Genomic DNA, 26,609 nt, shown 5'->3' with positions numbered 1-26,609 from the left:
GACGGTGGCCCGCCCGACAACGTTCTCGACGGGGCCAGCTGGCCCAACGACTACCTCCTCGGTGGGGCCAGACAACTCATCGGCGGGAATCTCTCTCTCTTCCACCCCCCTGCACCCTCTCTGACGTTCCGAAATCTGGAAATACCCGAACCTGGGCTTGGGTGTTTCTGGATTCGTGACATTGGAAAGCAAATTGTAACGGCCTCGGTCCCGAAGGTTCCGGATTTTCAGCGCTGCACCTGTACTACAGCAAGGATATCTAGGCACTGAAGGCAGTGCAGTAAAGGGAAACCTGATACCTAGCTAAATGTATTTCTGGAGAGGTTGAAGCGCCTGGCAATGTTTGTTCTGGAGAAGAGGAAACCAAGGATGATAATGGAATAGATAAATTGGCTGTCATAATATGTTTGAGATTGCCACAAACTATAGAATTGGGTCGAGGGTGCAAGCTTAAAAGGTGCACAGACAATTTAGATTGAAGTACTTTATAGAGAGGTTCATGAACCTGTGGATGAAATGCTTAGGGAGACAGATAGGTTGGAAAAATTTAAAGAGCAGTAGGATCAATTTTTGAGTGAGCAGATAATTGAGAGCTTTTGGGAACAACGTGATGGTGGACTGTATATTATCTTCCTGACCGTGTTCAAAGGTGTTCTTTTCCCCCCCCCCCCCCCACTAGTGTAGTGTAAAGTAAAAAGCTTGCATTTATATCTCTCCTTTAACGATCTTCAAACGTCACAAAGCACTTTCCAGTCAATGCAGTACTTTTGAAGTGTCGTCACTGTTGTAATGTAGGAAACGTGGCAGCTAATTTGTGCACGGCAAGCTCCCACAAACCCCAACGTGATAATGACCAGATAATCTCTCTTTAGATGTTGGTTGAGGGGTATGTATTGGTCAGGACACCAGGAAGAACAATTCTGTTCTTTGAAATTGTGCCATGGGATCTTTTGCGTGCACCTGAGAGAACAGAGGGGGCCTCGGTTTAACGGCTCATCTGAAACACCTCCGACAGTGTAGCACTCCCTCAATACTGCACTGGAGTGTCAGCCTAGATTTTAGCCTAGTGTTGGCTTTTCTTAAGTTAATCAACTTAGGGTTACTGTAGTAACCACAAAGGTTTACAGGATGGCTTTTCAACCAAGCTTTCAGTCACCTCACAATTTCTGCATCTATATTTGGGATCTCTTCTCTTATTTCTTGTGGTGTCATGTCTCCTGGTGTGTCTAGTCCTTATTGGAGTGGAATTTGAACCCCCAACCTTCCGACCGAGCTACCAACTGAGCCACAGCTGACATACTTGCCATTCTGTGGTCTGTGGCAGCCATACTGCAGTGCATGTATTTATTTAATGCAAGTTAAGTTATTTGATGTGCAGAGTATGGAATTTCCTTAACATCCCGGCCTGGAATTTCCTGTGTTGGCACAAGCCGGAAGTTGGATCCAAAAATGCGCCCATACTGCTGATGTCAAGCTATGCACAAATTTCCTGTCCATCTCATTAAAATACACCCAAACATAAAAATGGACGTAAATCCATGTACACCACCAAGGGGAGCGTCAAACTTGCACCTTATATTCCTTCTTTAAGTATGAAAATTAAAGTTTCAACTCATTCCGGCACATTAGGCACATATGTTTAAGAACCTACAATTGGGGAACCTTTTACATTTTTAATGTGACTTGTACTTATGCCATAAAAATACATCGATAGAAATGGTGCAGATTGCAGTGAGGATAAATAATTTAAAAAATTGTAAAAAAAACACCAGAAAATGACTGTTTCCTGCTGAGCCTGAAAATCTGGTTGTAATTTCAAGAGTCTCTGAGCAACTGCAATTGTGGAGAATTTGATCAATAGACAGCTGTAAAAGATCGAGATTTGGGCGTTTTGTCGTTACTTGCGTAACCCACTGACGCCCCAAATTTAAGCCGGGTAATTGGTTTGTGCCCAGGTTATGCATGTCTCTGGACCCAAATACGGAGTAAATTCAAGGCCCTTGCATTCAGTGCATGGTTAGGATTAGGATTCATTTCATGTGCAGGCAGCTTGTATTTTTCCCTAATTTTATTTTTAATACATTTGGTTGTATTTCAGAAATGTGTGGAAAAGTAAAGGCATGCTGTCAAATTGAGATCCTTGAGGCAGTACAGGAATTCTGTAATCCCCTTTAGTAAAGTGCATCTATTTGGTGGATGCCTGTTAAGTTTTGAAGGAATTATATTGGTTGATTTTCAAAAATCAGTGCATAGTATGGATCGCTGACGTTTTGAAATTGTGATCATTTTGTATGGTTACCAAGCTCCACACTTCTCCAAGCAGCCTTGTTGCTGGATAGTCCTTTTCATAACTACTTGGGTGTCAAATAGTAGGAGCAGTTTATTTATTTTATTGGAAAATCTATCAGAAATAACTTATACAGGTTGAGCGTCCAGAATCCAGCAATCTCGGGACCGAGACCGAGCCGGTTTTCGTGTTTTTCCGGATTTTGGAACGTCTTTCTGACGTCACTAATCCGGAAATACGCGAGCCCAGGTTCGGGTATTTCCAGATTTCGGAACGTCAGAAAGAGTGGGGGGAGGGGGAGGTACCTGCCAAGGAGCTGGTCGGGCCGTCCGGGGCCCGTCGAGGAGGTGTTTGCTTCGGGCGGGGTCCCGCTGAGGAGGCTGTCGGGTCAGCGGGTCCCGTCAAGGATGTCGTCGCCGTCGTCGGGCGGGGCCCCACCGAGGCGGAGTTCGCGCGGGCCAGCCCTACCGAGGAGGTGTTCTCATGGGCCAGCAAGGCGAGGCCCCAAGGTAAGGGCGGCAAGGCGAGGCCCCAAGGTCGGGCAGGATCACCCCATCCGGATTCCGGAACATTTTACGGATTCCGGACGACTCTGCCATGAATTGTCCCGGGTCCCGGATTCCGGAACTCCATATTTTGGACGCTGCACCTATTGGCCCCAAGTTTCCACACGCGGCAAAACAGGCGCCCCTCCGAGCTGGGCGCCCGTTTCTCGCGCCGAAAATGGCGCCTGAAAAAAAAAAGCGCTATTCTCGAGCGCTTTGCAGCTCGATGTCGGCTTGGCGTGGCGCCCAGGGGGCGGAACCTACCACTCGCGCCGATTTTGTAAGAGGGGGCGGGTACCATTTAAATGAGTTTTTTTCGTGCCGGCAACCCTGCGCGTGTGCGTTGGAGCGTTCGCGCACGCGCAGTGTGAAGGAAACATTGGCACTCGGCCATTTTTGTAGTTCTTTGTAGCTGTTCAATTTTGAACATTTTTTAATAAAACCACATTGCCCTTCCATGATCATCACTGAGGCTTCTTGCAGCTTTCTCCCCCTACCGTCGGGAACGGCTGCCTCAAGTTCTGAGGCTTCCTGCAGCCTTCTCCCTGCCTGCCGTCGGGAAACCGCTGCCTGAAAGGCCTGCCTGAAGCACTTTCACACAGGTAGGAAGATGGTTTATTTAATCTTTTCTTTGCTTATAAATGTTTATTCAGGTTGGATTTATTTGTATAATATTTGTATAAGTATAAATAAGGATTTAATGACTTTCCTTCCCCCCCCCGCCCCCCACCTCGTTCCGGACGCCTAATTTGTAACCTGCGCCTGATTTTTTAATGTGTAGACAAGGTTTTTTCAGGCCTACAAAAATCTTCACTTGCTCCATTCCAAGTTAGTTTGGAGTACGTTTTCACTGTGGAAACTTTCAAATCAGGCGTCAGTGGCCGGACACGCCCCCTTTTAAAGAAAAAATTCTGTTCCAAAGTGAAACTGTTCTACCTGACTAGAACTGGAGCAAACTAAATGTGGAGAATTCTAAGATACTCCATTCTACACCAGTTGCTCCTAAAAATCAGGAGCAAATCCTGTGGAAACTTGGGGCCATTGTGTGTTGATTTTAAATTATTTATTCTAAACTCTGAGGTGTAGGCCCAAGGCACACAGTGCAAGACACACCAAGACTGAAAAGAGTCTGAGAGAAGATGAGTAAATTAAGTCGTTGTGAAGTTTAAAGATAATCTTGTAACGATGTTTAAATTTGCAAATGAGACAAAAGTTTGGGCTTTAGAAGCTTATGGATTGTAGGGAAGGGTGGACGGACTACAGTCACACATTTTAAAGATTTCTTCAAATATTGCTGTGTAACTGAAAATATTTTATAACGAACATATATTTAAGTGCAAAAGTGTAGCTCATGTCTGTTAGTAAGAGCAGTTTCCTGGATCCAAACGTTTGTTGCTCTGTTGCAGTCAATCCATGAAAATCTAACACGTGCTCTTGAGGCCATAAATGAAATGTACTCTTTACAAAAAAAAAAAGTCCGTTGCCATCTACAGCTGGTTCTTCCGACTGACAAGAAAAATATATAGGGTCTGGAAAAACAATTTTTCCCAGAGTTCACAATGTCAGGAAATCAGCAGGAGGTTATTACGAGACCAAGCTATACTTGCAAATGACCTTGTGATTGATGGCTTTACTGCTTTTATTTTCTCCTGTTCTATGAAAGACGTTAAGGTCATTGAGTAGTGAAAATTAACCTGGGTAACAGATGGGGAATGAATGTACAGTTAATAATTAGACCTGATAAGATCACAGTATCTGCAGGATTATGATCTCCCAGTGAAGTAATATAAAATCCGTTGGTTTTGCCCCCATTTTAAATCCGTAATAAAGTAATTGTAATGGGAAGATATTTGTGACCTTGTGTGGTTTCTACTCTTTATTCTGTGGCCTTGAACGATATTTTATTACCTACAAAATACCTTTCACTCATGGAAACCCCAAATGAGAATTCCCACGTATACACAACACTTGAGTAGCTAGCAGTACATGGGTATTAGAGAATTAATTTAAAAACATGCTTAAGATTCCACTGGAGCTGAGGCCACAGAATAAACCGGAAATAGCAAGCAGTGCCTGTGGCATACTGTTGTGCCGAAGACTGCTGAAAAGCAGCTTGTGCCAATAAGTCCTGTGAGGTGCAGCTCTTTGCTTCACATGTTACCGCTGTAACTCGCTGTTGCTGACAAGATGCCCATTACGCCCCAAATGTTACCAAGTTGAAATCATTTTGGATTCCGCTCTGGTACTGAAGCCTCCTCATGTGAAGCTGACACTGGTATGCAATTTCAACTCCCCGTGAGCTTCGTTTTGCTTTTATGGCAGTTCATACTGACTAGACACACCATGTGAAATGACACCACTGCTGCCATTCTGTCAACCTTTGTGGTTACTATAGTAACTCTAAGCTGATTAAACGAAGATAAGCCAACACTCAGCTATAATCTAGGCTGACACTCCAGCGCAGTATTGAGGGGGCGCTACACTGTCTGAGGTGTTTCGGCCGAGACTTTAAACCGAGGCCCCATCTGCTCTCTGGGATGAACTTAAAAGACCCCATGGCACTATTTTGAAGCAGAGCAGTGGAGTTATCCCTGGTGTCCTGGCCCATCATCATCATCATAGGCGGTCCCTCGAACGAGGATGACTTGCTTCCACAAGAGTTCACAGATGTTTCAATGAAGGACCCGATGTTCCAGTCCTGAACTCCAGTTGAGGGGGTGGAAGATGTCTGTGCGTGGATTTTTTTTAACGTGGTGACCGTTGCACATCAGCCACCACACGGGCTTGACCGAGCTAGGCCTTTACCCAGTGGCAAGGATTAACCAGGACAACTGGAGACCTGCTCAGTTGCACGGACCTAGTGCGCGCACATATCGCAGTGTGGGTAGGTCCGCACTGCCCCTGGGCCCTCGGCTCTTCTGAGCCCCGTACCCTCATTTGCTGCACCTTCGCTCACAATGTTCCAGGGCACCGGCGCTCCAGCTCTATCCTGGTCAATATTTATCCCTCAACCAACATCACTAAAAGAGATTATCTGGTTGTTATTACATTGCTGTTTGTGGGAGCTTGCTGTGTGCAAATTGGCTGCCGCGTTTCCCACATTACAACAGTGACTACACTCACAAGTACTTCATTGGCTGTAAAGCGCTTTGGAATGTTTCCAGGTCATGAAGACTACATGCAACTCTTTCTAAACATTGTGAAAGCATTATCTTTATTAATGGGGAACCTTTACTCATGGTGGAAATGCTGAATGTAGAGCCCTCACTCTTTCTGCAGCAATTTATTTGGAACAGGCTTTTACTCTTAAATAATTTTCAGTTAAAGGACTTCTCCATTGTGACCTGACTTTTCATGGCAATTAAATGTGCATTGTTGATCTTGGACAGGTCTCTTAATGGGTGTTGGTGGATGCACTGATTTGAGTGCAGTGCAGCTCCCATGTAACCATTTCTTTGCCTGCCATTAGTGCATTGCATAAACTTTTGGTCTGCCTGGCTCTGAGGAGAAGCCCTTGAAATAATTATTAAGAACCGTCTGTTTGAAATGAAAAGATGAGGGACATGTCAGCTAAGTACTTTTACAGCAATAGTATTTCCCCAATAATCTCTCTCCTCTTACATCCTGCCAATGGTCTTCAGTAAAGTTTGGTTTGTGCACAAATAGTACACAACCTGTTCTCTGGGGTGAAATTGCTCTTTGTAAAATGGGAGAATAGCTATTTTTCCCATAGATTTTCTTAGCAAATCCTAACCAAATTCTCAAAAAATTGTACTTCACTGGCTCTACAGCGCTTTGGGATGTCCGGTGGTCATGAAAGGTGCTATATAAATGCAATTCTGTCTTTTTATTAGCGGGTCACTAATTGTGGATAAAACCCAGGTGCTTTTCATTAAGAAGAATTTCATCCTTTTTATTTCCACAGCAAAGAGATAGCGTAATTTAGACCTTAAATTGGAAATATTACATTACTTTCTTGTTGTAGAATATTTTTAAAGAAGCCATTTATGTAGCTTATTATCACATCCCAAAGTGTTTCACAGGGAATGAATTTAAATGTAGTGACAGTCATTATAACAACAACTTCTTGTATTCATATAGCACCTTTAACATAGTGAAACGTCTCGAGGCGCTTCACAGGAGTATTATGCGATTAAAAATTTGACATCGAACTGCATAAGTAGAAGTTAGCACAGGTGATTAAAAGCTTGGTCAAAGAGGTGTGTTTTAAGGAGCGTCTTGAAGGAGGAAAGAGGTTTAGACAGGGAGTTCCAGCACTTGGCGCCTAAGCAACAGAAGGCACGATCACCAATGGTTGAGCGGTTATAATCCGGGATGCTCAGAAGGGCAGAATTAGAGGAGTGCAGACATCTCGAGGGGGTTGTGGGGCTGGAGGAGATTACAGAGATAGGGAGGCTGCCACATTTATAGGTAAATTACAGTAACAGTGAGATGAATGACTAGTTAATCTGCTTGGCTGTGTTGGTTGAGAAAGGTTGGCCAGAACACTGGGAGAAGGCCGTATTGTTTCTTGAAATAATGTCATGGGCTCGTTAGCATCCACTGGAACAGGCAGACATGACCTTGGTTTAACATCTCCCCCAAAGGGTGCCACCTCCAACCCTGCACTCCACACTATGCCTCGATCGTGTGCTGGGCTGGGACTTGATCTCCGACCCTTTTGGCTCAGAGGGGAGACGGTATCAAACCACTCATTTGGTTACAAAATCTTAATTGTTTAAAAGTCAAATTATAACGATGTTTTGCATTCACACTTTCTAAGCCTTTAAAAGTCTGACACCCGGAGGTGATTTTTTTTTTCCCTGATGGGATCCAAATAACTTATTTTAACTTGCATATTGATCACTAAAAGGTATGACATTAGGAAATGAAGTGGTTGTTAATCAATGTAACTTTTTAAAATAGGACCATCTGTGGTTAATTTGAGGGGAATTACATTTCCTAAATTCTGGTAGGAACTAGACAAAGCCAAAATTTAGTTTCAAAGTAAAACGCACTGTGCACATTCTCATGGGAGAGCATCTTCCGGTGTTTTTGTTTAAAAGGCTGCCAACTTTTGCATCACCCTACAATAATAAAGGTATATATGTCAAAGATAAGGAAAAGTCTTTGGTTGGAAGCAGGGATGGGGAGTTTGTGCAGGGATTTCGAGCGATGCTGTTTGATCTCTGAGTTGCATTCAAATGCAGCTGCACTGATGGGCTGATTGGTCTCCAACAACAGTTGAATAAGAATCTTGCATATTACAGAATTGCCGTTTTACCTTGGGGAATCTTTCTCATTTGTACTGATGGGGGGGCGGGGTGGGGGGGTGGAAAAGGTAGAAAGAGGTAGGGAAGGATTGGAAGGGGAAGGGAGAGGTAGTGGAAGGAGATGAGCGATATGAGGGAGGACTAGGGAATCCAAAGGGAGGGGTGCAGGGGGGGGTCAACATTTGCCTCGAAGTGGTTGTGCCAGTGAAGGGTATTCCTGTGCCTGAGCAGTTGAGCTTTTACTTGACACGTTTGCCAACTTCAACTTCCAGTCCTGCCGACAGAGGAGATGGTGTGAGCGCAGCTGGCTGAGGATGCTTTCCGTCCGGCTTTACTGACCTGTCCCTTTTATTTCTGAGGTGAAGGGAGTTGTCTTTTTTATTTACATCTCTCTTTTATAGTCTCGCTTTCGAGAGATTTTAAGGGTATTTTATATATTTTTGATTTGGCGCCTTTTTATATTAAATCATATCACGCAATGTTACACAGGGGTACTTTCACAGCACCGCCTACAGGTGCAATATCTTTCAATTGTTTTCTTAATGGGGCCTAAAATGCAGCAAAAATTGTGACTCGTTTCCCTTTTCCACTATAAACTTTTACAAATTTGGACCATTTAATTTTTTTTTAATGGATTTAACAGAATTACACAGAATGTACACCACAGAAACCGGCTATTCGGCCTGTAGTGTAATGCATTATGCAGTTCTCTCTCGTACTTATCTAACTTCCCCTTAAGTGCCTCAACTATTCCTTGCGGTAGTGAGGTCCACTTTCTCGCCACTCTGTGTAAAGAAGTTATTCAATTGCAAACCGATATTGTTACACACGGGATTTTGTTTGTAAATGTGGGGTTGCCACCATTATAGATGCAGAGAGGTTCCATACTTGAATTTCTGGTGACAAACTGACACGGCCGCTGTCTTGTTTCCTCCCTTTTGCTTCGGTTCTGGCCTCTCTTCACCTAGTTTTAATGGGGCAACTTTGCTTATGAAGCAGTGCCGAGGGGGCGGTGAGGTACGCAGTATTGCCTGTGTTGATTGGCTCATTTGCAGATTTCAGATTTTTTTCTTTCATAGAAATTTACAGCACGGAAGGAGGCCATTTTAACCCATCCTGTTCGTGCCAGCCGACAAAGAGCTATCCAGCCTAATCCCACTTTGCAGCTCTCGGTCTGTAGCCCTGTAGGTTACGGCACTTCAAGTGCACATCCAAGTACTTTTTAAATGTGGTGAGGATTTCTGCCTCTACCATCCTTTCAGGCAGTGAGTTCCAGACCCCCACCACCCTCCTGGGTGAAAAAAATCCCCTCAAATCCCCTCTAAACCACCTACTAATTACTTTACTTTAAATCTATGGCCCCTGGTTGTTGACCCCTTTGCTGAGGGAAATCTAAGCCCCTCATAATTTTATACACCTCAATAAGGTCTCCCCTCAGCCTCCTCTGTTCCAGATGAAACAATCCCAGAATATGCAATCTTCCCTCATAAGTAATATCTCCAGTCCAGGCAACATCCTCGTAAACCTCCTCTGTACCCTCTCTAGTGCAATCACATCGATCCTGTAATGTGGTGACCAGAACTGCATGCAGTACTCTAGCTGTGGCCTAACTAGTGTTTTATACAGTTCAAGCATAACCTCCCTGCTCTTGTATTTTATGCCTCGGCTAATAAAGGCAAGTATTTCGTATGCCGCCTTAACCATCTTGTGTACCTGTCCTACCTTCAGAGATCTGTGGACATGCACTCCAAAGTTCCTCTACACTTCTCAGTGTTCTACTATTTATAGTGTATTCCCTTTCCTTGTTAGCCCTCCCCAAATGCATTACTTCACACTTCTCCAGATTAAATTCCATTTGCCACTGTTCTGCCCACCTGACCAGTCCATCGATATCTTCCTACAGTCTAAAGCTTTCTTCTTCATTATCAACCACAAGGCCAATTTTTGTATCATCTGCAAATGTCTTAATCATACCCCCTACATTCAATTCTAAATCATTGATATATACCCCAAAAAGCAAGGGACCTAGTACTGAACCCACTGGAAACTGCCTTCCAGTCACACAAACACCCGTCAACCATTACCCTTTGCTCGCTGCTTCTGAGCCCATTTTTGATCCAACTTGCCACTTTGCCCTGGATCCCATGGGCTTTTACTTTCGTGACCAGTCTCCCATTTGGGACCTTATCAAAAGCCTTGCTAAAATCCATATACACTACATCAAATGCACTACCCTCATTGACCCTCCTTGTTACCACCTCAAAAATTCAATCAAGTTAGTCAGACACGACCTTCCCTTAACAAATCCGTGCTGACTGTCCTTGATTAATCTGTGTCTTTCTAAATGAAGATTTATCCTGTCCCTCAGAATTTCTTCCAATAATTTTCCCATCACCGAGGTTAGGCTGACTGGTCTGTAATTACTCGGTTTATCCCTTTCACACTTTTGCTCTGTTGGAGATGTGATGGGCTCAAGAAAGGTGCTTGAAAGCAGGTATGTTAGCATTGGCAAAATGTGGATATAAAATAGAAAATCTAGTATGCCAAATTTTACAAACTAAATCACTAACAAATGGAAGTACTGTAATGCATTATGCACTCAGTAATTGCTGTACACGGCAGGTTTTCTGAAATACTTGACCATACAGTAGTTCTTGCTTCCTCATTTGTGGCATCATTCACTGACCATGACAGGAAGATGGCCACCGTTTCTAGATGGCTGACAATATCACTTTACCATTTGCCAGATAGTGCACAAGATTAATTTGATCTAGTAGTTTGATTTTTTTCCCCCTCCGTTTACTCTAATTTCTGCCAATTTGCCGAGCTGAGAATGAACATTAATTTTGGGGAATTGATACCTGCCATGTTGTTCCACGGTGTGGCATGTGGGTGCTAGTACATGTAGGAACTCACAGCCTATCACTCACCGTTGTAGTTCTTTGTGCTTCAATATACTGCACCTATTGCTTGTACAGTGAGACCTGTATAAAAGGGCACTTACGGACAGTCACAAATAACTTGCATTGCAACAGATACTTTGAAACCATGGACACTTGCAAATTAACAACTACTGACGGCCTTCAATGCACCTCAAATCATAAGAACATAAGAATTAGGAACAGGAGTAGGCCATCTAGTCCCTCGAGCCTGCTCCGCCATTCAAAAAGATAATGGCTGATCTAGCCGTGGACTCAGCTCCACTTACCCGCCCGCTCCCCGTAACCCTTAATTCCCTTATTGGTTAAAAATCTATCTCTCTGTGATTTGAATACATTCAATGAGCTAGCCTCAACTGCTTCCTTGGGCAGAGAATTCCACAGATTCACAACCCTCTGGGAGAAGAAATTCCTTCTCAACTCGGTTTTAAATTGGCTCCCCCGTATTTTGAGGCTGTGTGTCTCCTAGTTCTAGTCTCCCCGACCAGTGGAAACAACCTCTCTGCCTCTATCTTGTCTATCCCTTTCATTATTTTAAATGTTTCTATAAGATCACCCCTCATCCTTCTGAACTCCAACGAGTAAAGACCCAGTCTACTCAATCTATCATCATAAGGTAACCCCCTCATCTCCGGAATCAGCCTAGTGAATCGTCTCTGTACCCGCTCCAAAGCTAGTATATCCTTCCTTAAATAAGGTGACCAAAACTGCACGCAGTACTCCAGGTGCGGCCTCACCAATACCCTATACAGTTGCAGCAGGACCTCCCTGCTTTTGTACTCCATCCCTCTCGCAATGAAGGCCAACATTCCATTTGCCTTCCTGATTACCTGCTGTACCTGCAAACGAACTTTTTGGGATTCATGCACAAGGACCCCCAGGTCCCTCTGCACCGCAGCATGTTGTAATTTCTCCCCATTCAAATAATATTCCCTTTTACTATTTTTTTTCCAAGGTGCCGTCACACAGTACCTACTGTATCGAGTCTGAAGACCGCGATTCCTTTTTGTTCCTGCTGGTATCGGGCTTTTAATTCCCCTGCAGCTGCTGTCTCTGCCAGTCTCCGCTGTGAAAACACATGGCAAAAGATGGGTGCGCACACAGACCCACAAGGTGCGCGCACACCTGATCCCACATATTATGGCTGTCTGGTTTGACATAAGTGTTTGGGAACAGGTTGCACTGTACAGGTACATCAGCTATGTTGCTTGCAAACTTAAGTTCTTGGCATTCTCGCAGCTGATTAGGTGCTGATCAGATCTCAGCTGTTTCTTCAAGATTGTTCACTGGGCCAAAAAGATCAAGCTCATTAATCGGCATGCGCATGACAGCCACAGTGTCTGACTTGGCAAAAGTTTTCTCAAGCTAAAATGCAAGTTTTCATCATTCTGAGCTTCTTGATGTGTATCAATGCCACTGCTCTACTGCCAGAAAGCGATCCTGCCACAGATCTGACCTGTCCACAGTGAATTCCTTGGTGTGGGTGTGGTTTCAGTGTGCTCGGTCACAATCCATCCCCATCTCCAGTCCATTCCTTCAACAAAAAGTCCCCCGGTACGCCCAGTCCCTGGGTGTCAGTGTTCCCGCTAAGCATCTGCACGGTCCCGGGCAGGCTGCTCACCTGCATTTATATACAGTAGTAGATCATATCATAATCATCATAGGCAGTCCCTCGGAATCGAGGAAGACTTGCTTCCACTCCTAAAGTGAGTTCTTTGGTGGCTGAACAGTCCAAAACGAGAGCCACAGACCCTGTCACAGATGGGACAGATATTCGTCGGGGGGGGGGGGTGGCGGGCGGCTGGTGGGACTGATTTGACACACGCTCCTTCCGCTGCCTATGCCTGACCTCTTCACGCTGGCAACGTTGAGATTCAAAGAGCTCAACGCCCTCCCGGATGCATTTTCTCCACCTAGGGAGGTCTTCGGCCAGGGTCTCCCAGGTGTCAGTGGTGATGTTGCACTTCAGGGAGGTTTTGAGGGTGTCCTTGTAACGTTTCCGCTGCCCACCTTTGGCTCATTTACCATGAAGGAGCTCCGTGTAGAGCAATTGCTTAGGAGTCTCACATCTGACATGCGAACTATGTGGCCTGCCCAGCGAAGCTGATCGAGTGTCAATACAATATAATGGGCCTTGGGGGAAGCAGGCCGCACAGGAGTCAGTGCAGCTTATGGGGAACATTGCTAGGTATCCCCACGTCCAGCCCATTGGGTGACAGGAGTCATTCCACAACTGCCACCCCATCTCCTTCCAAGTCATCTTAGGCGCTGGCCCACGCGCCCATCTCACTGTTGTCAGAGACAGGAAGCAATGTCTTGCGTCCATGGTCAAGTCGTATGAACCAAGGGGACATCGATAAGGTAGATGAGACCGGCATGTTTTTCCAGGCCTTGCCTCGCCATCTCAGTGGAGCAATGCAAAGGTGGCAAAAAGTCCAGGGACCGCATCACAGCTACCCTCTGCTGCAAGGTTGTGGGGGAGTTCACCAAGCCTCTGGTCATCAACCATACTGCCAAGCCCAAGTGTTTTCATAACTTGGAGTTACTCCACCTGAGAGCACAAGAACATAAGAAATAGGAGCAGGAATAGGCCATACGGCCCCTTGAGTCTGCTCAGCCATTTAATACGATCATGGCTGATCCGATCATGGACTTGGGTCCACTTCCCTGCCCGCTCCCATCACCATCTTATTCCCTTATCGGTTAAGAAACTGTCTATCGCTGTCATAAATTTATTCAATGTCCCGGCTTCCACAGCTTTCTGAGGCAGCGAATTCCACAGATTTACAACCCTCTGAGAGAAGAAATTCCTCCTCATCGCAGTTTTAACTGGGTGACCCCTTATTTTAAGATTATGCCCCCCAGTTCTAGTCTCCCCGATCAGAAGAATCTCTGGATGACCAGAGCAATCTTCACTTCCTTGATTTGAGGACTTCCAACAATCCAATGTGCCACCAAAAATGCGCGGTCATTCTGTTTGTGGACAGTGCCCCCTTGCCCTCCTGATCACCGTCTTTCCAATATCAAGTTAGCACTGTTCCCACCCAATATTTCCCACCTCCATTCTTCAACCCCCCCCCCCAATCAAGACATAATCAATACCATCAAGACCCATTACTGCAAACATCTGCTGAACTCTGCAGCCGCTAAGATTGATTCACATTCTGCATCCACCCCGCAATCCTCATCACCTGCCAGTGAAATGGCCCGCCAAGTCAGTGTGCTTGATGCTTGCCACTGGAATGCCTCTGCAGTACAGCAGGTCAAGCTGCCAACTGTCACCAAGTGCTTTTCCAACGACAGCTTCCCCCATCTGTAGAAGAAACTGGGGAGGCGCCTGCCATACCTGACCCCTGCCCAGCCCGCCCCCTTGTCTGCAGTGGAGTTTGTCTCTTGAGACAATGAAGCTCCCAATGAGGAATCCCTGACTGGCATCAAGATTTCATCGACTCCTCCGCTTGCCCGAGTACCACAGTCTGTGACGAAGACGGCAGTGATGGCCCAGAAGAGGAGCAAGCACCCGACCTTGGAATGTGGAATGATTTCAAGAATTATTTTCAGTGATATCTAAAATCCAGATATTTGCCTTCTATAAGGGCTACAACTCGATGTTTTCCACATTAGCGCAGCTGAATCTGACACACCCGATCCCTACGTGGAATCAAAAGCCCATGCTGTCAAGCCATCAATCACTGACTACCTTGTTAAGTGATCCTTGAATAATGAATTTACATAATGTGTTTTATTTGAAAATAAAAATACAATTTACGATAAGATTTTGTTTGCATGAATTTATAAGAACTGTACTGTATTTACCAGATAAAATTCATCAATCATCTAAGTATCATGAAAAATCCTATCTGGCCTACTGATGAATATCTCTGTACAACCTGGCTAACACTACTGTACTGTGCCATACAATGACCATTTTGAAAATGAGGACATCTGCGAAGAAAAGGACACCTGATGCAAGTCCCTTGGTGTCCCGAATTTACAAAACTACTCAAAAGTTGGTATGAAGAATAGAATGAACAGACTGTGACTGACGCTGCATACTCTTTTCAGATGGAATATGCTCAGTCTTTCAGTTTTCAAGACTGTGGCAAAGGTGGTTAGTGCACCTGCTTGTTAACCAATATGGTCGTGCTTTGAAGCCTGAAGAGTGTTTGCGTTTTATGGCCTTTGTGTTTAGTCATGTGAGGAATGAAAATGATGTGAGTAGGACATTTAGTCAGTGCCACTAAATGATTACATAAATATGGATCAGCTAAATAGCCTTTGCTCGGCTTGGTGTATTTATTTTGGGTATAGATTTTAATCGAGGCAATGAATCTGTTTCCGTGCTGGTCATCTCAAACCGAGGCAATAACCATTTCCTGGCTGTTTTTCATGTTCAGTCTTCCTGTACTTCGAGCAACACTTGAAATTGATCGTGTCGTTATGGAGACAAAAGTATTGCACTCCAAATGTGTCTGTCCTTTTGCTATAGTTGTGAAGTTGGTTTTGAGTCTTATTGTTAAACTTGCATGGAACTCCAGTGCAGCATCTAAGTTTGTTTAATTATTATGTTGCATAAAATTTCATAGAGAATGTTTTTGAAATGAAGTAATTTAGTCCTCTCTTGCCATCTAAAAATATCTTACTGGATCAAAAGGTTTTTTTAAAGTCTGAATATTTTTCAAACACGTTTACTGTTTTTTAACATTGAGGTTGCAAAGTAATACAGTAATTTATCTATGCGTGATCAGTAAATCTTTCTGCATGATGATTGTATAGCTCAATTTTATCTGATCAGTGCATGCATCTTAAACCTTTAGAACTGGAGATTTTGTTGACTTGTGATATCTTTATAATCTGTAAACATGAATTTATCAAGTTTTTCTTTATTTGAAATGTTTTGTTTTCCATTTACTGAGGATGATGGGGAATATAACTAACTGAAGAGTTAACCAGTCTTAATGTATAGCTGCACTGGCAGCAGCGTTATAATATAGACAAGGTGCCATTACTGCTTCCATCAGACACAATACCAGATCAGTGTTTTTTTCCCCGCTTGTCTGTCAGTGTTTTCTCACCATGCATCGGTTGCATACTAGTTCACCTGTTCATAGTAGTAATGTATTTTCTGCATTGTAAGCCTCTATTGACCCAGTATCGGGCAGTGAAAATTACAATAGCTGCTTTCATACAGCTGTGCCGGTGTAACCTGTGCCTATTCTTGCATTGTTGCTAGTGCTCCGAAATCTCTATTTTGAGATGGATTTCAGAGTGTTGTGTGCCATCACACGTAGAACTACTTCCATTTGAAGCAAGTTATGAAGCTTTCTGCACACGAGAAAATGTAATGCTATACATTCTTAAAATGATTTCTCAGGATGTGGGCATCACTCGCAATGCCAACATTTATTGCCCATTCTTAGTTGCCTTTGAGAATGTGCTGTGGGCTGCCGTCTTGAACAGCTGTAGTCTGTGTGGTGAAGCTTCTCCCACAAACTCCCGTTTGGTAGGGAGTTCCAGGATTTTGATTCAGCAACGATGAAGGAATAGCTATGTGGTGTGTGACTTGGATTTGCTTGGTCACTGCTTAATGCTTTCTTTACCCCATAGAAATGTGCCCAAGCATTTTACAACCAATGAAATACTTTTGCAGTGTAGTCACTGTTGTAGGAAATGCGACAACCAATTAGCGCGCACCAAGCTCCCACAAACAGCAATGTGATAATGACCAGAAAATCTGTTTTGCTGATGTTGGTTGAGGGATAGATATTGGCCAGGACACCGGGGAGAACTCGCCTTCTCCTCTTCAAATAGTGCCATGGGATTTTTTGTGTGCACCTGAGAGGGCAGAGGGGGCCTTGGTTGAATATTTCATTTGAAAGATGGCACATAGAAACATAGAAAATAGGTGCAGAAGTAGGCCATTCGGCCCTTCGAGCCTGTACCACCATTCAATAAGATCATGGCTGAACATGCAACTTCAGTACCCCATTCCTGCTTTCTCGCCATACCCCTTGATTCCCCCTAGTAGTAAGGACTACATCCAACTCCTTTTTGAATATATTTAGTGAATTGGCCTCAACAACTTTCTGTGGCAGAGAATTCCACAGGTTCATCACTCAGCTGAAGACGTTTCTCCTCATCTTGGTCCTAAATGGCTTACCCCTTATCCTTCGACTGTGACCCTTGGTTCTGGACTTCCCCAACATTGGGAACATTCTTCCTGCATCTAACCTGTCTAAACCCATCAGAATTTTAAACGTTTCTATGAGATCCCCTCTCATTCTTCTGAACTCCAGTGAATACAAGCCCAGTTGATCCAGTCTTTCTTGATAGGTCAGTCCCGCCATGCCGGGAATCAGTCTGGTGAACCTTCGCTGCACTCCCTCAATAGCAAGAATGTCCTTCCTCAAGTTAGGAGACCAAAACTGTACACAATACTCCAGGTGTGGCCTCACCAAGGCCCTGTACAACTGTAGTAACACCTCCCTGCCCCTGTACTCAAATCCCCTCGCTATGAAGGCCAACATGCCATTTGCTTTCTTAACCGCCTGCTATACCTGCATGCCAACCTTCAATGACTGATGTACCATGACACCCAGGTCTCGTTGCATCTCCCTTTTTCCTAATCTGTCACCATTCAGATAATAGTCTGTCTCTCTGTTTTTACCACCAAAGTGGATAACCTCACATTTATCCACATTATACTTCATCTGCCATGCATTTGCCCACTCACCTAACCTATCCAAGTCACTCTGCAGCCTCATAGCATCCTCCTCGCAGCTCACACTGCCACCCAACTTTGTGTCATCCGCAAATTTGGAGATACTACATTTAATCCCCTCGTCTAAATCATTAATGTACAATGTAAACAGCTGGGGCCCCAGCACAGAACCTTGCGGTACCCCACTAGTCACTGCCTGCCATTCTGAAAAGTACCCATTTATTCCTACTCTTTGCTTCCTGTCCGCCAACCAGTTTTCAATCCATGTCAGCACACTACCCCCAATCCCATGTGTTTTAACTTTGCACATTAATCTCTTGTGTGGGACCTTGTCGAAAGCCTTCTGAAAGTCCAAATACACCACATCAACTGGTTCTCCCTTGTCCACTCTGCTGGAAACATCCTCAAAAAATTCCAGAAGATTTGTCAAGCATGATTTCACAAATCCATGTTGACTTGGACCTATCATGTCACCTCTTTCCAAATGCGCTGCTATGACATCCTTAATAATTGATTCCATCATTTTACCCACTACCGATGTCAGGCTGACCGGTCGATAATTCCCTATTTTCTCTCTACCTCCTTTTTTAAAAAGTAGGGTTACATTGGCTACCCTCCACTTCATAGGAACTGATCCAGAGTCTATGGAATGTTGGAAAATGACTGTCAATGCATCCGCTATTTCCAAGGCCACCTCCTTAAGTACTCTGGGATGCAGTCTATCAGGCCCTGGGGATTTATCGGCCTTCAATCCCATCAATTTCCCCAACACAATTTCCCGACTAATAAGGATTTCCCTCAGTTCCTCCTTCTTACTTGACCCTTTGACCCCTTTTATATCCGGAAGGTTGTTTGTGTCCTCAGTGATTACCGAACCAAAGTACTTGTTCAATTGGTCTGCCATTTCTTTGTTCCCCGTTATGACTTCCCCTGATTCTAACTGCAGAGGACCTATGTTTGTCTTTACTAACCTTTTTCTCTTTACATATCTATAGAAACTTTTGCAGTCCGTCTTAATGTTCCCTGCAAGCTTCCTCTCGTACTCTATTTTCCCTGCCCTAATCAAACCCTTTGTCCTTCTCTGCTGAGTTCTAAATTTCTCCCAGTCCCCGGGTTCACTGCTATTTCTGGCCAATTTGTATGCCGCTTCCTTGGCTTTAATACTATCCCTGATTTCCCTTGATAGCCATGGTTGAGCCACCTTCCCTTTTTTATTTTTACACCAGACAGGGATGTATAATTGTTGTAGTTCATCCATGCGGTCTCTAAATGTCTGCCATTGCCCATCCACTGTCAACCCCTTAAGTATCATTCGCCAATCTATCCTAGCCAATTCACGCCTCATACCTTCAAAGTTACCTTTCTTTAAGTTCTGGACCATGGTCTCTGAATTAACTGTTTCATTCTCCATCCTAATGCAGAATTCCACCATATTATGGTCACTCTTTCCCAAGGGGCCTCGCACAACGAGATTGCTAATTAATCCCCTCTCATTACACAACACCCAGTCTAAGATGGCCTCCCCCCTAGTTGGTTCCTCGACATATTGGTCTAGAAAACCATCCCTTATGCACTCCAGGAAATCCTCCTCCACCGTATTGCTTCCAGTTTGGTTAGCCCAATCTATATGCATATTAAAGTCACCCATGATAACTGCTGCACCTTTATTGCATGCACCCCTAATTTCCTGTTTGATGCCCTCCCCAACATCACTACTACTGTTTGGAGGTCTGTACACAACTCCCACTAACGTTTTTTGCCCTTTGGTGTTCTGCAGCTCTACCCATATAGATTCCACATCATCCAAGCTAATGTCCTTCCTAACTATTGCGTTAATCTTCTCTTTAATCAGCAATGCTACCCCACCTCCTTTTCCTTTTATTCTATCCTTCCTGAATGTTGAATACCCCTGGATGTTGAGTTCCCAGCCCTGATCATCCTGGAGCCACGTCTCTGTAATCCCAATCACATCATATCTGTTAACATCTATTTGCACCTCCGACAGTGCAGCACTCGCTCAGTACTGTACTGGAGTGTCAGATGACACCGTTGATAGTTGCTTCTGATGGCAAGAGTGCCATTGAAGGCAACTTTATAGGATAAGTGATCCAGCCAGTGCCAATGAAGACACTGAAATCCTTCTTGGACTGTAGATTTCCAGGGTGTCATTGGTACTAATTGCATTGGGTCTGTCTCCTTGTTTTTGGCTACAGGCTCGTTGAGCTCAGCAGCCCTTGCATACAGACCAACAATACACTTTTACAGGATTGATAAAAGTCTTCCTTTTAAAAAGCAGCTGTGGTGATATGTACACAAGTTGCGCATTTTGTGTGTGTATAATTGTTGATTTGTTGCCAATTCCACCCTCGGTATAAATAGCAACAAAAGGAACTGACTCCACTTTGGAGCCATATCAATTGAAGGTGTTTCCATGATATAAAAGGAATGTCGATGACCCAAATTGACTGGGGACCTCTTTAGATGAAAAGACTATGGACTGAAAATTCGCCAACCTTGCGCCCGTTTCTTTGGCGAAAGTTCCTTGTTTTTTGGCGCAAAACGGTGAACCTGGAAATTTGGAGAAGTCTTGCGCCGGAGGTTGTTATGTACTGCTGGGGAACGGACTGCTGGCGTGCAAGACTCGAAATAGCGCTTTCGCCAAAAATTTGGCTGACAGCAAGACGTAGTTCGGACGAAAAAAAATGCCTGAGAAAAACTTGTGTTGCCCTTGGAACAATGGTAGGTATGAAGACCTGCAGAAAAGGTAAGTTAAAGTTTTTATTTTTAAATTATTTTGCAGCGATTGGTCAGTTAAGTGTCTTGTGAATGTTTTGTAATTTGTTTTTTTGAAACATTTTTAAATTTTTTTTTACCCCCCCTCCCTAGGCCCAACTCTCAACGGTATCGGCCTCGGAAAAAGGTTGCAGAAAATTTGCGGTTTGCGCCACGAATCCTCGTGCAGCACCGATTTTATTTTACTGCTGGGCGCATTTTATCCCGAATGTTAGGCCTCGTAGTGGTAGTGGAGTCATAGAGGTATTTTTGGCGGGAAAATACCGCTATCACTAAAAAAAACAATTTCTAGCCCTATGTCCTAACACACCGGCCCACTCCACATTCATAATTTGATATCTGATTAAAAGTTTTGTGTTTAGCATGTTGTTAGACCTCAAAATGCTGCCCTAGGGCCATCGTACCTCATGGCATCGAGCAGATCACTGTCACATTTAGGTTGCAGCAAGACCACAGTAAACATCAGCGACTGCACTCCATGTCCCTTATTACCCATGAGCAATCCCATGAGAGATCTACTGGCATCTTTTAAAATCTCTCCATTCTTTCAGCACCTTCATTTGTTTAAACAGGTGGTCATTCGCCACGGCCCAGGCCTTGGATTAAACAATTTTTGCATCTGCTCCAACATAATGCAATAAAAGTAGAGCAATGAGTATATTGACAAAAAATGCTGGAAATCTCAGCAGGTCTGGCAGCATCTGTGGAGAGGAAGCAGAGTTAACATTTTGGGTCGATGACCCCGAGTCAGAACTGGAGAATGTTGGGAAAGAACAGATTCTTAACAAGCACTGAAAGGGGGAGGGGAAGAAAGAACAAAAGGGAAGGTCTGTGAAAGACTGGAAGACAGGAAAGATTAGAGAGACAAAAGGGATGATGGCCTCAATTCAAATGGTAATGCCAGGAGTTAGAAAAACATTAGTCAAGATAGGGTGTGAATGGTGGGATTATGATCCACCATGGCGGGACTCAACATTGAGTTCAAAAATTTCAAAGTGTAACCGCTGCTGATCTTGGCTCCCCGCCGCCCCCCCCCCCCCAACCAGAGCCTGTTTCTTTTTTTTTTCTCTCCTTGTCTCTAATGGCAGCTGGTCATTATCCCACCATTCACACCCTATCTTGACTAATGTTTTTCTAACTCCTGGCATGAGCATTTCAATTTGGCCCATCATCCCTTTTGTCTCTCTAATCTCTCCTGTCTTCCACCCTATCACAGACCTTCCCTGTTGTTCTTTCTTCCCCTCCCCTTTTCAGTGTGTTCTTTTCGAACACTCTCCAGTTCTGATGAAGGATCATCGACCCGAAATGTTAACTCTGTTTCTTCTCCACAGATGATGTCTGATGCGCTGAGATTTCCAGTATTTTCGGGTTTTATTCCAGATTCCAGCATCCGCAGTATTTTGCTTTTGAATAAATATATCCAGATCGAACAAAGTAAATAGTTTATACAAAAGCAAAATACTGCGGATGCTGGAATCGGAAATAAAAACAGAGAATGCTGGAGAAATCAGCGGGTCGGGCAACATCTGAGGAGAAAAAAATGAATTAATGTTTCAGGTCGATGATCCTTCGTCAGAAGTAAATAGCTTATTGGGTTGTAACTTCAAATCTTAACGGTTTAATTTCATTTAATAGCATAAACATGTCAACAGCTCACTACATTTAAATATGGAAAAACAATGGTTACTTCAAAATTATGGGATTACTTTGGAATATTTACAGTTAAATTGTATCTCTTTTTGCTCTTGACACTTGAGTGATGTGTTGCTTTTATACTGCTGGCAAAATTATGTTTACTGTATTTTCAGTTGTGCAAATGTCTCCACGTGCATAGATAAATGAGCTTTCACAGTAGCCAGTGAGTTGATGGATCTTTTCCAACTATATCCTCTTGTAATTGGTTTTAGTTTGTCAATAAGAAACTTGTGATTACCAAATAATTTATACTGGGTATTTCCTTATCGTTGGTGAGATATTTGTAATGCAGTAAAGAGACTGAGTTGGCTCCTTAAATCTATCTGCATAAGAAAGGAAGCAAAGCGCAGGATTAGCGGTAGAAAGGAAGGATTACTACATGGGGATGCACGTCAAATATTCTATATGAAAATGTTTAGTAATGCAATTTAGAGCAGATTACTGCAGTCAAACGTACTGCAATAAACAGATTCTGTCTTTTATTTACAGTACAAGGAGTTTTCTCTCTGTTCCTGGCTGTAGAGAAGCAGAGACAATGGCCCGAGTTTGCAAAGGAATGCGCTCGCCGTTCAAATCGCTGGCAGTTGCCCAGAGTTTTTGTAGGCTTCTCAGCGTAGACTTCCTCTAATCGTCCGTCTTACCAGCGCGGCACCGTCTATAAGGGACCTGTGGCGTGTGTGAGCAGGTAAAGAAACAGCGAGGTTCTTCAACCAATCAGATTGAAGAATCCTCACAGAGACTTGCAGAATAAGCAAGAAATATAAATAGGATTTAAATAATGTACAGTAAACAAAATAAAGATTGGGTAATACAGATCGGATTAAGGGAGAAAGATAAGAGACATATAGAAAGTTTAAAAAAATATATACTTTATTTAAATCTTCAACACTAATTTTCTTCTGAGGGAAGGCAGTGAGGTTGTTCAGCAGTAATTATCACTTGTGCCGTTTAAAAACTCACTTTCTCCTGAATGCACCAGCCCTAACCTTTTCAGCCGTCTTTAATGTGGAACTAGTGGGCAGGTACAGCAAATTCACGCCGTTGCAGGCATTTCAATGCCGAATCTTTCGGTGAGGACTACAACAGCGCACTCTGGAGGAGCAGGGCATTTCAGACAGTAATTTCCACGTTTAACTGTGGACGCCAGAAGCTGCTGTCCGATTTACCCCGTAATAACTTAGCGCTGATAGTCTCCTCAAAATCCGGACATTGAGACAGAAAACCTTGAGAGCCAATATCTTAGCCCCCTATGAGTTTAAATGTTTATGAAAATAACATTAAAACTGTATGCAATATTTGTGTCCAGGACCCTGCTTAATTATGGTTAGGCCATTTAGAAAGCATGTGCTTTTGTTGCAAAAATGAGCCTTATCTACTTCTGGCCTTGGCTATTAAGATCTGCGACGTCCAAGATTTCAGGTTTGAATTCAGTTACTAAGTTTTAATCTATCAAAATATTAGTTCTATTTGTTAGGCTTGTGACATGTAAGAGATAACACTGGAAATGAGCAGAGTTCCTTGTGTTTTCTAAGCTTTCGGTTGTCTGTTAGTATATTGCTCCCAATGTTATTTTTCTTCAATTTTGTCTCCTTTTTTCAATTCTGCTCTTTATACATTCTGTTTCTTCTAGTTGCTTTCTACTACTGTATTATAGACTAAAGAAATCGGCATCAGCTAATATTTGTGTAGAACAGTCTGGGAATGTACATTGGCGCAAGTGTGAAAATGTTTCTCCTGGATTTTCCCCTCTCCTCCCTGCCGCACCCCACCCACCCCATTCAGCTTACAGCCAGTAGAACTCTAATTTCTTTACTTGCCAATTTTCTTCCTTACTGAATGAATGTGCTGGTGTGCAGTTCCATGGGTGCTCTTTAGTTTCTTGGCCGAGTGGCTATTACTCATTTGTATGCCTTGTTGGTTTTCTGCATCTCCATTTGACCTGGGATGATGAACTGAGCGTATCCCATTACATTCCACAAATTTGGCAAATTCCAAGGATGTAAACTGAAAACTCTTATCCAAATCAATTCTTCTGGTAAAGCTTGAGATTTGAAAAACAATTCTGTTAATGTTAGCACTGATGTTATAAATGGCATACGTGAAGCTTCGGGCCACTTCATTCACTACATTAACCGGACCAGCAAACTTAACCTGAACCTGTTGTACTCTTGGGCATATATCCAGGGTTTTTCTGGACTTGTAGCAGAGTTATGCTGTTTGTCCTGATAAAATAGACAATCTTACATCATATGGTCAATATTAGAATTCAAACTTGCCCACCAAACATGCTTCCAATCAGGTTTTTCATTTAACAACTACTTGGACTTGCATGGAGCCTTTAATATAGAAAAGGGCCTTCAATGTAGAAAACATCTTAACACATTTTAGAGAAAGAAATAACATAAATAAAGGAATGAACAACTACTATGGTGGGTTAATTAGAAGTAAACAAAAGATTGGCCGATTAAATGGGTTTTGAGAGGGTTTTTGTAGGTATCGAGAGAAGTGGAAACACTGAGGTGTTTAAGGAGGGAAGAGGAGTGTGGCCAAGGCAGCTGAATGCTCTGATCACTGGCTGGTCAAAGGGAGGAGAGAAATGCACAAATAAGGTGATAAGTTTTGCACAAGAGATTATTAACAAATGTGAGAGCACATGGAATTGGAGGTAACTTTGTGACATGCAGCGGGTGGTTAGGAATTGGAATTACGCAGCGATTAGTTAGGAACTGGAATTACGCAGCAATTAATTGGGAACTGGAATTATGCAGTGATTAGTTAGGATCTCTAATTCACTGCCTGAAGGGTGGCAGAGGCAGATTTAATTGTGGCTTTCGAAAAGGAATTGGTTTAGTTCCTGAAGGGAAAAATAACACAGTGCTACGGGGAAAGGCCAGGATAGCGGGACTAGCTGAAGTGCTCTTGCAGAGAGCTGGTTCGGGCTCGACTGGCCAAATGGCCTCCTGCGTTGTAACCGTTCTATGATTCTGTGGTAATTGGTTGGGAGATGGGAGACAGAGTAGTGAAAGGGTTCTTTCTCTGATTGGCAGGATGTAATTGGTGGGATATGGCGAGTGGTGTTCCCCAGGGATCTGTACTGGGGCCTCAGCTTTTCACCATATATACGAATGACTTGGATGAAGGAAAAAAGTGTTAGATATCCAAGTTTGCAGATGACACTGTTGGGAGACACAGTAAGGTGTGTGGATGGGAGCAGGAAGTTATAATGGGACTAGCTGTGATTGTCAAGTTTGGAACAAACTTTTATCATTCACTAGCCCAAGGAAAGACTAATTTCAATCAAATTTTCAGTTGGAGATACTTTCAACAAAGTTTCAACCTTCTTGGGATGTGTGTGAAGACATTAATGGGAGGTTTGATACTGGTTGGAAGATTGCATGAAAGAACATAAAGTATTTATAAAGTTGTATGCCATAGCCAAGTAAATGCTAAATACCAGCTATTCAGTACTGTAGATGTTATGAATCAATTGTTTCCCTCACAACCAAATCATTCAGATGACATCATACAGGTGTGTCTGTCTGTCTAATAAAATGTATTGTCTATTGCAATTTTCCTCTACAAATTTTACATCATATTTGCATGTGATTCACATTTTTCTGCTAGTTTGCTGGCCTGTACTCGCTCACCCAGTTTAGATGTTTCTTAGCCCAACCAAATCCCAGTGTTTCCTTGCTCACCTGATCACCACCTGCCCCTGTTACTTGGTCCACCTGCTTGAACCAGAGTACTCCAGACCAAAATTCCGTACCAAACCTTCCACAATTGTTTCCCGATTAGGCCTGCTCCCAATCTCCTCCAGGCTGCAGCTCTTGCCCACATTACAAACCCAGCCTCTTGTTTCCTTCTGCCTGTGGTACCTCAGTCCTTCAAGGCCTGCACCTCAGCCAACCTTCGCTCTCAACTGTTGAATTTTTATCTGGTACAACCTCCCCCAACACCGGGCATGTTGATGCCCATCTTTGTACATAGAATCATAGAACGGTTACAGCACGGAAGAAGGCCATTCGGCCCATCGAGCCCATGCCGGCTCTCTGCAAGAGCGCCTCAGCTAGTCCCACTTTCCCCATAGCCCTACAAATCTTTTTCTTTCACATACCAATTCCCTTTTGCAAGCCGTGATTGAGTCTGCCTCCACCACCCTTTCAGGCAGTGCATTCCAGATCCAATCACCTTAAATCTGTGTCCTCTGGTTCTCGACCCTTCTGCCAATGGGAATGGTTTCCCTCTCTCTACTCTACCCAGACCCTTCATGATTTTGAACACCTCTATCAAATCTCCTCTCAATCTTCTCTGCTCTAAGGAGAACAACCCCAGCTTGCATCCTTCCTACAGTGC

The 26,609-nt window shown here is 43.6% G+C and overlaps 1 protein-coding gene across 6 annotated transcripts in view; it reads left to right on the top strand.

Annotated features, from left to right (window-relative positions):
* The window catches only part of zmynd11 (zinc finger, MYND-type containing 11), a 223,277-nt gene that overhangs the window by 15,806 nt on the left and 180,862 nt on the right, over positions 1–26,609 (top strand). The window contains exon 1 of one of the 6 annotated variants that reach the window (XM_070881601.1): positions 15,035–15,053. The exons of the other annotated variants lie outside the window; for them this stretch is intronic. The gene's annotated coding sequence lies outside the window, so the exon portion shown is untranslated. Of the gene's footprint in view, positions 1–15,034; positions 15,054–26,609 lie in introns of those variants that run through there. 6 annotated transcript variants of the gene reach the window in all.

Source organism: Pristiophorus japonicus, chromosome 5, assembly GCF_044704955.1.
Source record: "Pristiophorus japonicus isolate sPriJap1 chromosome 5, sPriJap1.hap1, whole genome shotgun sequence".
NCBI classification, from domain to species: Eukaryota; Metazoa; Chordata; class Chondrichthyes; family Pristiophoridae; genus Pristiophorus; species Pristiophorus japonicus.
This window is presented reverse-complemented; position numbering and strand designations above follow the sequence as displayed.